We start from the raw sequence: 15,263 nt of genomic DNA on the forward strand, positions 1-15,263 counted from the left end.
TGACCGTAACTCAATAATGTACATGTGGTTTAATAATGCTATATATTGAAAGTCCGTATACAATATAATGTCTCCATTGACAGAATTATCCTAACATGGGCATTAATATTTCTTGACCAGGAGAGGTGTACACACATTTGGCCTTTATATTTCTTTGGTCATTAGGAGTTGTACACACAGGCACACACACACGAACGCTACTACTTTATACATATATAGATGTGTGTGTGTGCATATATATATATATATATATATATATATATATATATAGGTTAGTGCATATGCTTGTGGTTTACTGCATGTATTTTTGTGTGTCTTAAGACGTGTGTGCATATGTTTGTGCATGTATACATGCCTGTGCATATATATATATATATATATATATATATATATGTCTGTGTTTGTGCATGTGTGTGTGCTGGTGCATATATATATGTGTATGTGTGTTCGTGCATATGTTTGTGTGCGTGTATGCATATGTGTGCGCCTATATATATATATATATATATATATATATATATATATTGATTTAAGAGAAAACTCATTAGTCGTTACTTCCTTTAACTTTGTAGAATCGTCAGACGGTGCATGAGTGCCCATAAAACGTTCTGCTAAATTTAAAACGCATAAATTCGCATACGATATGTTAGTCTAGAAAACATGGCACTTGATTAAAATACCAAACATAAGCATGGGAGTTTTGTCTTCAATTTGGCACACCTTAAGCAATTTGTTTTCAGTCAATCTATTATCCGCTTATTTCATCCCAGCCTAATGTGATTTCCTTTAAAACATGCCGAACCAGTCGAATTTAACATAAGATTAAATATCTTATAGAAACCAGCAGAAGATCAATTAAAAAGAAGAACTGTACGAAAAGGAATATGTGAACCAGACTAGGAAAGGATATTACTTTTTTACTTGGCTATTTTCAACCATTTTAGTAGTCAGAGTAAAAAAAAAAAAGATCTCATTAGTATCCTTTTTAAGAATAAGCGTAATTAATTTAGAAATAATAGGAAGAATTAATCGTAAAATAATTTTCTGAAAGTCCTTTATAGAAATATTTATAATTAGCTGATCTGTATGTTCATATAAGTAATAGAAGTGTTGTTTTAGTTGACATAAGTTTAATAATTATAGTACGACATGCTAAAAGTAGGTATAAAAGTATAAGGTATAATGGCGTTATTAGAATAGTATACTATTGAAGAGAGCTGGAGAAAAAGAAAAATACAAGTTATTATGAACTTCCGTAATTAAATTAATGTGTGTATCGTTGGTCGTTTCATTCCTACTAGGTTCGTTAAACACAGTAAAAATGAAACGACTTACCGAATGTTAAGCTTTGATTTAGGTTTACTTTTTATATACTAAAAAGAGTCACAGCTAATCAAGGCCAAAAATCCCATCGAGGATATGAGTTATTGAAATTATAAATTATATGAAGAACAATAATGTCCGAAGATCCGTTACAAAGAGTGGAAAGAGTACGTTTTTTACTCATCGTGACGTCTAAACAAGTATTTATACACATAAGACTTCAGGAAGACTACGTTGTAGTCAGTAGAAAAAACACTCCCGGTGTACTGTCTTGTACACGTAGGACGATATTGTGAAGAACCTGCATTCATATCCGTTCCGTTTGGTTTAAAATACACAGGTGAAAATGTTGTATACTTTGATGTTGCTGAAGCAGCACTCACTTTTCATACGAATTTATTTTGCTGTCATCTTTTTTATAGGTGCCCGTTTATCTTGACTCTAGGATTTGACTGGTAGTTGGTTTAGCCTCAGTGTAATTAGCAATTAATCTTTCAATTTCCAGTGGCATTTTCGTTGAGATATAAGCAAATTTCATATGTTTTACACAAAAACTTGTTTGTCTATTTGTTTATTGGTGGCTCACGGGCGTAAACAAACGTTCAAAAGTACGTTTTTACGAAGATAATATGCGTAACTTATGTAACGTTTAAAATGTTACACAAATAGAATTTTCGTTCGCATGTCACGGTTGTAGTTGAAATCTCTTGACGAATATTGCGACGGACATAACCTTTTATAGATGTTTAAGATGCGTCAATTCAATTTGAGCGTCAACGTTATAACCTACTTATTCCAACGGAGGCCCGACAGACCGAGAAACGAACTGACGAAGTCTAAAATCGTTCGAAAATTGCCAACCACAGAACAAAGTCAAATCCGGCGCAAAATTTTCCCACTACGGACAGCGGCCATTTTATCTTCCTATTCTCGTCCCATCGGCGCCGTTTCCTGTCAGACATACCCCCTCCTCTCTCTTAATACCAATTTCACCTTTCTCCACAAATAGTTCTCTCGCCATTCTAAGATCTTCGTTCCCCGGTTCCTTGCAAACGTGAACACCATTGCAAAGACGCCGCAGGACCTGTTTGCAACCACATCAGCTAGAGACGATTGCCGTCATTAAATCTTGCTCTTGATAACATGGGGCCTACAATCAAAACGTCCGGCATCAAAGGAAGACAAGGTTCCCTCTAGGTACGCGTGTTCGAGTGAAGAAACCGGCAAATAGAACTAGGTAGGGTGCAAAAGAGGTGGATTTAATAAATCATTAGAAAGTGATGTTGAAATATTAAATACAGGTAAGCAAAGGTAGGATCTCTAAAAAACTATGAGAGAGAAAGGGAAAAACAGTGATAGGGAGAGGTGGATAGGGGGGGGTTAAAAACAGGCAAGTACACCGAAACAAGTTTTGTTAGAATCAATTCAAGACTGACTACACTTGATTCTTTTGACAGAAATAAAAACAAACACAGCAGAGAAATATTGGATCATTCTACTACTCCAGAGTATATACAGTGATGATCATATTTATTGGCACGGTAAAATAAAAGTTAAATTTTGTCTAATAAATTCTAAAAAAGGGATTAGATTAAAGAAAATAACAAAGTATATTATGTATTTTTAACTGGCCTTTCCGATGCAGCAATCGGATTTTAGAAAAAATAAATAACAAAGGAACAACAAACATAATTGCAAAAAACCCTTGTTCAAAATTATTGGCACGGCTTTGTTTTTCTTTTAGTATCAGTATAATATCAATCAATTTCCGGTTTACGTGCTTTCTGAACTTTTTTATAGCCATATTATGCTTGTTTAACGCTAATTCAGTGAATAATTTTTTTCAGATAATTTTTAGATAGCGATTTATTTAAACAATTATAAGTGACTAAATTATAATTTTCAATCGCCATGGTTAAAACTAAGGAACACAGCGAAGACGTCAGGAAGCTTGTTGTAGCATGCCATACCAATGGGGAGGGCTATGATAAGATTTCAAAGAAGCTAAACCTTCCCAAATCCACTGTTAGAGCCATAATAAACAAGTTCAAATCGCAAGGCCACGTTATGAGTTTAGAGGGTAGAGATGAACGGAAAATTGTTCGACAAGTAAAACAAAACCCAAGGATCTCTGTTGGGGAGATTGTTGATGAACAGAGCACATCTGGAGTGAATGTATCTCGACATGCAGTTGGTAGAGTTTTGAAGAGAGCTGGTTTAAAAGCATGTTGTCCGAGAAAGACTCCCTTATTGAAGCCTATGCACCTGAAAGCAAGGCTAGCCTTTGCAAAACGTCATATTGATAAAGATGTTGCATTCTGGAAACGTGTTCTATGGACTGACGAAACGAAAATAGAGTTATTTGGCCATAATAAAGTGTCTTATATTTACAGAAAATCTGGCGAAGCTTTCCTGCCTAAGAACACCATACCCACAGTGAAGGCAGTTTGATGTTTTGGGGATCCTTTGCTGCCTCTGGACCAGGGCGACTTGTTAAGGTCACAGGTAGCATAAAAAAGGAAGATTATGTTAAAATATTGGATGAAAACCTGAAAGACTCTGCTAAAGAGCTCTCACTTGGTCGTCGTTGGTGGTTCATGCAAGATAATGACCCAAAGCATTCGGCTAAACTGACTAAGAAATGGCTTGAGGACAATCATATTAATGTTTTGGAGTGGCCATCACAAAGCCCAGACCTTAATCCAATTGAAAATTTATGGAGAACATTAAAATTGAGGGTAATGCAAAGGAAGCCTAAGAATCTTATTCAATTGGAGGATTATTGTCAGGAAGAGTGGGCTAAAATTACTACTGAAGAGTGCAACAACTTGGTTGTAAACTATGAAAAGCGACTGAGGAAGGTAATAAAGGCCAAAGGCTATACAATTGATTATTAAATAAATCGTGCCAATAATTTTGAACAAGGGTTTTTTGCAATTATGTTTGTTGTTCCTTTGTTATTTATTTTTTCTAAAATCCGATTGCTGCATCGGAAAGGCCAGTTAAAAATACATAATATACTTTGTTATTTTCTTTAATTTAATCCCTTTTTTAGAATTTATTAGACAAAATTAAACTTTTATTTTACCGTGCCAATAAATATGATCATCACTGTATATCACTCATAACGCAATCCTCTGCCTCTATAACAGCCAAATACGTCTTAATAGTGAGTATTGTTGTCATATCTGTGGAGGTGTTGCTAGACAGAGTACAAAACCGGGTTTGTAATCTCTTTCGTACAAAAGAGACGTTGCTAGTCGCTCTATACTTTATCTTTATTTTCATGGCAGGTGCTCGGCTGAGCTAAAATATATGGTCCCTCCTGTTTGACATTTGCAGCTAGAACTCCTCTAGTTACAAGCACTGTCAATTATATTATGTTCTCTAGAGTTCGTTTTAGCTTAATGGCTGGGAATAAAAGATCGAGAAAGTTACGGAAGGAAGACTGATAAACATTGCATAAAATTATAACCACAAAATATCAAACAGGATAGCGAGAGTAATAGACAAACAAGAGAAGGTGTGGCGTAGTCTGTTGTCGACGATTAAGCGAGTTGTATTTGCGAGATTTAGTTTAAATATCAATTTAGATGACTCTTATCACACGGGGTCAATATTCCAATATATTTTCTTAAGTGTGTAAGTATATTTTCTGCGCTTCCGATTCTGAACTCAATTTGGTTTTTGTTTTTTTTATTTTTGTATTAAGAGTTATCCAATCACACAAAAATGCTTCCGAGGATTAAACAACGTCCACACGATAGGTGACGTTTCTTCAGTTTGATATATGATTTCATCGCTAAGCTTACAGATGGAACTAGCATTGTATTTTAAACTAGCGGCTGCGTCGCATCTGCACTCACAACACAAGTCAAAGACAATATCAAGTACACTCAACATCGTCTTACCATCAACGCTTACCCTGTGAACTGGGAGTATGGGAAATTCCCATATGCACAAAACAAACTCACTGAAAAAAAAAAAATACCCTAATTAAGGGTAAGAATAATGAGTAAACGTTGGATAAAATGGTTAAAATTATTACCAACTTGCCAGGATCCGAGTCTGGAATCTTCTGATCCGTAGTTAGACGCGTTATCAATTGCGTCACAAGTCCTGTCCGCATGCCGAAAGATGTTACCACGACTGTATACAGACTGTGCTAAATTCTGTTGACATGGGCAGGTAACTTTTTCAACAATTGCACGAAACACCGCAAAACCCCTTATTTCGGGCTTTTTGTGCGACTCGCCGTTGTTCGTTACGAAGCATATATAGATAAGGACATTTAGAATATTAATAATATAGATAGATATAGATACGTCGAAATATTTATATCAGATACTTTCTCAGTGGATCATGATTTAGTTTAAATAGCATTACTCTCGCTTCGTCACGTTTGCAAATATACTTTTTAGATACATCGCTGTTTTAATAAAAGACTTTGTCGTTCCGTCGGCATGTCGCTCCACGTTTCGCTTTTAAATGTAGTCATCGGTAATTTCGAATACTCAATGGACGTATCTTATTTAAAAACGCGCAGTATGTCTAGAAGAGGCTTATGTCGGTCGAACCCTTACGTTTGAGTTTGATATAGTGAATGCTGATAGGGCTTCTCATGCATTTTTCATGGGGCAAATGTGTTTATCTGTCTATCCGAACCTTTCTAAATCGTGCCACATCTTCCCACGATGTGAGGGAGGTAAATCTAAAGTTGAATCCCGCAGATATAATAGGCACATCTTAAGAATGCGTAGTCTTACAGTGTATCTTTTAAAAAACTGGCAACCAACACCATCTTAACTACCTTTCAACACAAGTAACAACAACAAGAACAGACAGGTGAAGGCATCCGTATCGTAAGGGGATGTCGGAAATATCACGGACTCCTTGACGTGTTATCAGATTCGATGTAACAACCGCCGCCTACAGCTTACACTTGTTGGTGTGTTGCCCACTAAGTCAGCCTGCCAGTTGGCGTTTGGCTCAGGCTTTCTCTCACGTGACCGTCCAGTTCCAATTGCTCGCAGTGGTCTTCAGCCCTCACACTCATGCTTTTGTTTCATGTTGACGCGTTCTAAAATACCTGGAAGGCATGTGGTTGGTCAGATGCATACCGTCGCGACCTATGTAAAGTTCCAGATTCCCTCAGATTTTTTTTTTTTTTTTTTTTTTTTGATAATTTCGCTAATAAAATTGTGAAAAACCCGCAATTACATTTCCAATCTATGGGAAAAATAACACCTGGTGTTTAATTATCGCATACCAATCTTTTGCTTTTGCTCAAATCTTTTGTAGAAATTTTACTTCTCCGGGGTTAAAACAAGGTATTGATTTAAACCAAAGAAATCGAGTTATATTATTCGGATTCGTGTTGTCATTTTGTAAGCATATTGGCAACGTTTCGGTTGATGACACCTTTTACCTTCAGTTGACTAATTTAATTCCAACATAAATTTACCCATCGAGTCAGAATACTAAAACGAATTTAAAAACAGCCGTCATAAACATCGTAATGCATTCATCAAATCTAATTTTCTAACATGACGTGTGTGATGAAAACTCATGAGAGTCGAAAACGTTCGCAAATATGACGCATTCCTGTTCACATTAGAGAAGAACATTAGATCAAATTCTAACGTATGCATATAAAAAGGAAAGGCAATTATCATTTTTTTTTTAATCAAACATGTATCAACGATTGCATATAATCTTATTAAAGTGTGCTCTTTTTCAAAAGTAAATATCGGAAAGCTATCATATTCTAATGAAAAGTTGTCAAAGTGCTTATTTCTTCTTGTTTTCAGGAATAAAAATGTTCAAATTAAACATAATTTTCAAAAGTTTAAGTTTTTACAGAAGATTTCAGATTGGGTAAACTCACGTGCTTTGTAACGATTTTTAACTCGTTATTACCGTTGAAAGTTGATACATTGAGCAAGTATCACAAAAACTCCGGGACACTGCTTACATGGGATTTCAGAAGATTTTTCTCGGCAGCAAAGTGAACAGATTTTAGATTATGTTTTAATGACCTTTGTCTTTTTGACTACGATATGTTGCTAGTCATTTGCAGTATGTTTTGGCTTCTATTTTTGAAAAAAAGTTAGTTTATTGCTCGCCGTCTGAAACACACTTACCGGGAATGTCAACGGGGATGTTCAGGCATATTTTGTAGGCTAGAATTCTCCCCCGGAACGCTGAATCTTTAATCCCACGTCCCGATTCTTGTGTCACACCTTTCTGCCCTGGAAGTGGAGATAAATAAAATCGCCTAGTCTGCTCAACAGTGGGCAGCTATTTAGTTAGTGATTTAATTCTTTTAAATAGCGACTATTGCCAACACTTTTCACTTTTGAGAATATCTAATAACAAAAATATAAACGACCAGCTTTTCTTGTTTTATATATATATATATATGAATAAATGAGGGAAGGGATAAAGAGGCGAGAGATGAGGAGGGAAGGGACAATGTGAAGTGAATGAAGTGCTAGAAATTAGGACAACTCTTGTTTTGTTAAAGTCGAAAGACAAGTTTATCAGGGACTCCGCGTGCTAATGGCTGATACAAGACGCCTGTCAACAAGCTGATGGTAACCAGTCTGCCCGTCAGGCAAAGCGGCAGCAGCCTCCCCACCTTCTCTACTGACGCCTGCGTGACACTTGCCAACAAGGCCCGAAAATGTGAAAAGGAAAAAAAGCAACGACGATGGCACGTGGGTGGAAACGCGTCAGACCTGTTGCCTATCATAACAAGCGGCAGGCACGCTTAGGACGGCTTGAATGTCATCAGTTGTTAAAGCGGTAATCGCACCGCCATAGCTCACGAGGATGTTTAGGTGCCCTAGGCTGACTGGATGGAGTTAAAGGGAGGTCCACTATCGATTTGGTGGCAACTGACGACCTGCACATTTTTTAATCCGTAAAAATGATAATTCTCTGATAATTAGATGTTAGTAGAAAATATATGCCCCTCCCCCGGCCCCGAATGTATTTTTCGCCTGGCCAGCAAGTATGATAACGTGGCCAACTCAAGGGAACAGGTAATTCCTGAGAGGTGGGGGTGTTATATAGCACTTAATAGATACACAACAACCATTCCACAAACGGATGACGTAATGCATGGGTAAATAGTTTCATGGAAGCAGAATAGATTCTACACGACTTCTTTATCCTAAATTAAGTGCTAATAACCGTAGAATAATAATAATAATACAATAATAAAAGTAATAGTATAGTTTACGCGTCAGATAGATACAAAATGCTCATCGATAATTGATTTATACTTCATCTGATAGAGTTATTTTTTCACTTCATTTTTTTTTAAATTTATATCCTCTTCTATGTATCTCATAGTGTGCTCCAATCCCCATATATATATATATATATATATATATATATATATGGATGGATGTTATTAGTTTTGTTTTGCGGATAATTATATTTACTTACATTTTAATATATGTGTGTGCGTGTCCAAACAATAGGTGAAGGATTTTGAACTTAAATAGATTCATTATTCCCGATGATATCTTTCTGTAATTTTAACACAATCTGACTAAGATATTGCGAAATGTAAAAGAAAAGGCAAAATTCAAACAATTTTTATGTATGAAGGACAGATTGCAGAATCTTTGGATTGCGATTTTACTCCCTTATTTCGTTCCGCGAGCTGACAGACCTCAGAACGTCAAACCTTAAACCTTGCAAGAATTGAAGGAAAACACCAGGAACGAAATAAGGGAGTTAAATCACAATCCAAAGGTTCTGCAATCTGTCATGATTAATGTTTTGGAAAAAGCATAAATATACGAAGCTGAAAATGGGAAACATTTAAAAGATATTTTTGATAAATAAAGATTTTTTTAATTTTGCAGTTTTTTTAAATTTCGCCATGTCTTACTTAGAGTGTGTTAATATTACAGAAATAGATCATTAAAATAAAGAACCAAATATGTTCTTTAAATTTAAGTTCAAAATTCTTCAGTGACTTTTTGAACGGCCTATATCTATAATATAAAGCTGGACATCTATGTGTGTGTCTGGTCACGAATAGGCTTCTATATGGTTGACTATTATAGAAAACTGATCACATAAATTGATAGATGATGTATCGAGACACAGGAGTGTGTATGTTTGATCTGGCATAATGATGATTCATCAAAATGGTGGGATCTGCGTACGCGCCTGGTCCACAAAGTATGGAAATAAATTAAAAAATAAAAAAACGTTTACAAGTGCTTTTTTTTATAGATGTACATAATACTTTGATAAGTATGTTTTAACTTAAATAGGGATGGTATAATAAAATTGTGGGGTCTTCGTTCGCGCCTGGCCCCCATAGAATGAAAATAGGCACAAATTTTAATAAAGACTTCTCATATCTATCTGCGTAAGTATACTTTGATAATTATGTTTCAGTTTTAAGAAATATGGTATAATAAAATTATGGGGTGTTCGTTCGCGCCTGACCTCCATAGAATGGAAATATGCCACAAAGTTTAACAAGATCCACAGAATATTGTGATAAGTGTTTCAGTGTGAACAGGTATGGTTGGTTGGTTGTTTTTGTTTTACGGCATATCAACCCTTTTCAGGTTATTTAATGCCGAATCCGGTGATTTTGAAATTTTTTTAATAGAATATATTTGTTTTTTGCAAGCCAGTTTCTATTTAACCCATAGTTGGGACCCTAACAGGTACTACCACTCCGGGTCAGAGTGGACCTGGGAGCAATGGTAATTAAAGGGTGGCTCCACACTCCTCAGAGCCCGCAAGCTGGGGCCTCACCATCGGATATAGTTTAAGGTCATATCCAGGACCGTGAACAGGTATGGTATAATAAATTATGGGGTTTATCCATTTTATTTTTACTTTCATCATATTTTGCTTTGGTTTTGATACCTCCAAATTCGAAGCTATCTCATTACAACCCTTCCTTTTCATAACCTATCTTATTTTCATGATCAGAGTTAATTTTCTGTTGGCTAGTTTTGAACCCAGTCAACGACAGGTACTTTTGCTAGCACCTATATATATATATATATATATATATATATATATATATATATATTGTGTACCCCCGACATACGATATTAATTTGTTCCCGGATGAAGCTCGTATCTCGAATTAAAATGGCACCATTAAGGAAATGTACTGAAACACGACACGTTCGATCACCTGGCGGTTGCATCTGGAAACTCGTCATTTTGATTTTCGCTCTATGTAAGGGAGGATTTTTGCTCTGAAGCCATCTCGTATCTCGAATTTCTTGTAACCCGAGTAACTCGTATGTTGGGGGTCCACTGTATAGTGTATATATATATATATATATATATATATATATATATATACCTATTACGACGTTTTCATATCTGGCCTTGTTTATCATCAATATGGTAATATATCGCTGTTGTAAAATGTAAACAAAAGCTAATTACAATAAAAAATAAAATAAGAAAATTATTGACCATTTCTGCATTAAAATAATGTGTAATCAAATACAGAGGTTTATTATGTATATAGAAAATTGAAGCTGGTGCATTTATTACATGATTTCCGTTAAATAAAACATACATTTCTGCGATATCTTTCATGCCAACATTATAAATCCGCAGTCAACATAATTAACTACTTCCAGGCACTCCCGGCATTGCCCGGTCGTAAAATACGATTAAATATATTTTGATTAATGCAGATTTCGTATTTATTATATTATATTGAACCCAATATATAATGATTTAAAAAAATACTTCTGCTCAGAGTTTCCCCGGTTAAAACCGAATTGGTTCGAATACCCTATAAGTTTCATGTCTATAGACCAAAACCTCACAAGAGTTTCGTAGGCAAATTTTTTAAAACAAATATATTTATACGTATGCAAATACATATGGAAAGAGGCTTGTGTTTACTATAATCTTTTTACGCAAATATAAATCATATAGAATATTTGGATGAATATAATCACACGTAATAGTTAACTAAAGATGATCATCGTATAAAAAAAGAAAAAAAACGAATAATTAATTAAAATGAAAGCTTAATAGAATATGCAAATTAACCAGACTGTTTGCAGATAAATGCAATTGCACGACCCATATATAACAAAGTTGGATTTTCTTTTTAAATAAATAGAAAAGAGGGTTGCCCTTTTCTGTTCTTGGCCTTCGGGCCGGGATCAAGTGTAGTATCTGTTCCGGCAGATACTGCAAACAACAATATGTGGGGGCAACCCACATATAAGACCTTGGTCAATCTAGGGGCAACCCTTCATACCAATTGTTACTATCCAGCTCCCCTACGCTCCGAGGAGCTGGTCCCCATTTCCCCTTCACTCCTCACATAAAAAAATCGGCCTTGTGCCTAATTTGCTCGGTGGGGGAGCAAATAAATACCCTGTTGTTCTTAGCCTTCGGGCCGGGATCAAAGTGTAGTATCTGTTCTGCAGATGCTGCACTTAAGATAATTTGTACCAGTTAATGGAGGGGAACCCCTCTATACTGGGACAATTATTATTTTTGGTCAACCAGAGTGCCCCCTTTTTACCCTACTTTCAGGGGAGCTGGTTTTCTCCCACATTAAAAACGGCCTTGTGCCTAATTTGCTTTCGTGGGGAAACAAATACAATTAAATAGAACAAAGGGGTTTTAATATGAATATTAATACATTAAAACCCCAAATTTATAGGAGTATAGAAGATTTAATCAGGGACATTTTATATGCAACATACTGTATGGTATTCTGCGATCCTGCGGTTTGTCAGTAGTTCAGTTCTTCTAGAGAATCTTCTAGTCGTCTCTTCATATTATTGTTGATGTGGAAACTAAAATTTCAAACTTCTCTTGCCTAGTCGTTGCAGTTATGCATGATATCAAAGTAAAAAAGAAAAGCAAAAGCTCCAACAACTATATTGTTTCACTAAAATTCTACGGAATGCATGTATATTTAATTGACAAATAAATGTTTTCATGGAGCTGGTATTTGTCTGGTAGTGCAAACCATATAGTTTTGGACTGAAAAAAAAAACAATTACACGCAGCAAATTAGAGTTTATTAACATTTATATGAAAATAGTGGCCATTACATTTTAAGTATAAAACTGACCAAATATGGTAAATTAATAAGTTTTAATAAATGCCCAGAAAGTAACATTGTGCTACATAGTGTAATACAAAAAATAAAATCATATTATAAGAGGCAAGATTTAATTTATACGCTCAGTCCATCACCTCTTTGCAGACATTTTTTTTTCTGTCCGGTTTCTTTCGAATTTTTCCTTTTTCTAACGTTGTTTCGCCGACTTTTTCATAAGTAAAGAATCACTTCGCGTGGAAATTACGAGTTTCTTTCTCATATCATTACAGCAATGATTCTATATTATGATATTCGAAAACGAGGCTACATCAAAGGGATGTCAGTCTCATTTTTCAGCCCAGGTTTTCCACATTGGCCGTTTAAAGCTACATTTCGCGAATCTGGCCATTTTGTCGAAGCAGTTTGGCTTTTAAAAGAATTGAATTTGGCTTTATTCAAAGCGTAACGTACAGACTAAGGACGGAACAAGCAAAATATTATATAGTAGTTTTGTTTTAAATTACATTTTAATGGATTTGTCTATTAAAACGTATTGAAGTTTGTGTGATTTAATCGCCAGGATTTGTTGTATTTCGTTTGGAATACTAATCTATATTTTGTCATAGTGTTGTGTGGCAAGGGTTTAATATTTAAGAGATGACGTGGAGTTCATATTGGGACACATATATCACTCCTGTAATACATCCATAACGATAGTGATGATGGGGGAGGGAAGATATTTATATACACAGTTCTTCTAACTCATATTAAAGGAGAGGAGATACATAATCTTCCGAAGGGTTACACAATGTTTATTATAAGATGATGAGCACAATTACCTTTGGTTCATGATGAAGGATTACACAAGACAACAGTTACAAATAATGACGCCTTCTTTATTCTTCTGATCGACCGGTCGATTGACGTCAGGAATTCAAATTTGGATTTACATAGTCTAAATGTTCTCACTTCGCTTACGAGGGATATACTGATCAACTCTCTTGCTCTCTTGCTGACTGACTTGCTCTCTGACTAAAATCCGAACCCATAATATGGAGAAACGTCCTTTGTCTATGACGTCAGAAGTGTGTTTTACAAACGTGACCAATTTCACGTGGCTTTACATATGTTTGCCCAACACACTTGACAACAAAAGAATCCTCAATTCTAATCTAACCTATTTTAAACAATATAATTTAATTTGCAATGTTCATTCTTTTAGCTAACATATTTAATATTTAGATTTCTACAAGAATGAACAATCACTCTTTTTTCCGATGTAAACAATATTTAACTATTCTAATAGAATTTGACAATAGACTAAATTTCTAACATTCCATTTCTTAACTTTGCCTACAGGTTTCGATTCTAGGCTTATTCTAATCTCATTTTCACTTACCTAATATTCTTCTTATACATGGAAGGGTGGAATCCCTTTTCTATGTAACAATAGGCTTAAACAACGCCGTATAGAAGTGGTGTTATCTCAAGCGCCTCATTACGATCGTCATAATGGAAGAAACGAATAACAAACACAAAGTTGTTACTTTGTTTTAAATCAGCCTAATCATGGATGTCTAACAGCCTCACATTTAAAGAGATTAATTTGTTTTATTTGTGTGGGGTGGCGTTAAATAGCCATTTATAACACTTACTCTCATGGAGATAGTACTTTTACTGTGATTCTATAAAAGGGATAAAGAGGAGGGGTGGTACGGCATAATCACGTTTGACACACCGGTTCCCGTCAGATCACCGAAGTTAAGCAACGATGAGCCTGGCCAATACTAGATGGGTGACCATTTGGGACTTCCAGGTGCTGTACTTTTCTCCGCTTATTTCGGCATTGTTTCCAGTCGTCCTGGACTTCTCCTTGCCACTGGATTCAAGCAGTGGTTGAAGATTGCGCAACGCTTGCCACACAATTACATGTGCAGCTGCCCCTTTGTCTTTCGAGACTGAACGGAGGCATCGAGTTCGATAAAAGGGAGAAACTGATTTTTCACATAAAATACTTTTCTTTATGCCGACTTAAGTTATGTGTATGTATATGTCTAAAGAGAGGAGTGGGATGAATGATGAAGAGCGGAGATGGAAAGGAAAAGGGCTAAACGCCATGATACACTTTTGCCTGGACAATGCCAAGTAGACATGCTAGTGAAACATATAGAGTGAATGTGATCAAATACCGGCCATCATTTGAATAATAGACACACGAAAGGTTAACTTGACTGACGCGAACTGTCCACGTCCGACTAACACAACCAAAAGCTTGTGTAAATATGACTTATATGCAAGGACACAGAAGATACTGTACTTTAACTGTTCGGTTCTCGGACAATGAAGAATAAATTCTTCTAGTGTGAGAAAATGTGTCTTCTAATCCAGAGCACCCGTTTAGGGAGAAATGTAATTTGCAAAATTAAAAACAGACTTTGTTTCACTGGAGGTAAGTACCCGAGTAGATATATCAGCTACTGGTTTGTTAGCTTTAACTCGCCTGCCCGATCACATTCTTTGTATATAAAATTAAGTTACGACTGATTTCACGAACTAATTACTAAGCGAATACAACTATTATAAAATCCGTAAGTAATCAACTGCGAACCCGTACCGAATTTTCATGCAGGTGCTGCTTTGAGCTGCAGATGTAGATAGACTGCTATAATCCAATGAAAACCTATGTTTTGACGTGCTTTAGCCGGAAGATGGTTTATGGTTATAAAGGCAAATTTCTTTAATACTGCATTTTCTGTTTTCATTCCTTAATTTTCATATTAACATAATTAATCGGACATGAATGTTCCTTTTGCCCCGGGTATCAATACGATTGCGGGTGGTCTTTAAATAATTGGAGGCTATAA

At 35.7% G+C, this 15,263-nt stretch overlaps 1 pseudogene; it reads left to right on the forward strand.

Annotated features, from left to right (window-relative positions):
• The first annotated feature begins 14,109 nt into the window (after window positions 1-14,109).
• LOC145243614 (5S ribosomal RNA) lies at window positions 14,110-14,227 on the forward strand (annotated as a pseudogene).
• The last annotated feature ends 1,036 nt before the right edge of the window (window positions 14,228-15,263 follow it).

The sequence above is a fragment of the Euprymna scolopes genome, chromosome 2 (genome assembly GCF_053919585.1).
Source record: "Euprymna scolopes isolate OS-2025 chromosome 2, ASM5391958v1, whole genome shotgun sequence".
Lineage (NCBI taxonomy): Eukaryota > Metazoa > Mollusca > Cephalopoda > Sepiida > Sepiolidae > Euprymna > Euprymna scolopes.